The sequence below is a fragment of the Sinocyclocheilus anshuiensis genome, unplaced genomic scaffold, assembly GCF_001515605.1.
Source record: "Sinocyclocheilus anshuiensis isolate Anshui unplaced genomic scaffold, SAMN03320099.WGS_v1.1 scaffold32, whole genome shotgun sequence".
NCBI lineage: Eukaryota > Metazoa > Chordata > Actinopteri > Cypriniformes > Cyprinidae > Sinocyclocheilus > Sinocyclocheilus anshuiensis.
In genome coordinates, this window is record NW_015554060.1 from 34,486 (window position 1) to 34,859 (window position 374).

The 374-nt window shown below is 33.4% G+C and overlaps 1 protein-coding gene across 2 annotated transcripts in view; it reads right to left on the reverse strand.

The window, feature by feature from the left end:
- The window catches only part of LOC107668556 (uncharacterized), a 15,079-nt gene that overhangs the window by 1,565 nt on the left and 13,140 nt on the right, over positions 1–374 (reverse strand). The gene's annotated exons all lie outside the window — the stretch shown is intronic.

Consider the following 374-nt stretch of genomic DNA (forward strand, 5'->3'; position numbering starts at 1 on the left):
TAACTAAAATTAAAACTAATATATATATATATATATATATATATATATACTATTGACCAAGGCATCATTTCTCTCTTCTTTTATTATATAACTTTAAAAGGCACATATTTTGCCCCTTTTTACAGTATGTAATATAAGTCTCATGTGTCCCCAGAATGTGTCTGTAAAGTTTCAGCTCAAAATACCCCACAGATCATTTATTATAATGCCTATTTTGAGTGGAAGCAGAAACACGCTGTTTTCATGCATGTCTCTTTAAATGCAAATGAGCTGCTGTTCCCCACTCCCTTTACCAGAATAGGGATGTGCTTTTACAGCTCCTACCTCAGACAGAGGCCACTTGTGCTTTTAGGGGGCACAATTTTAAAATATTT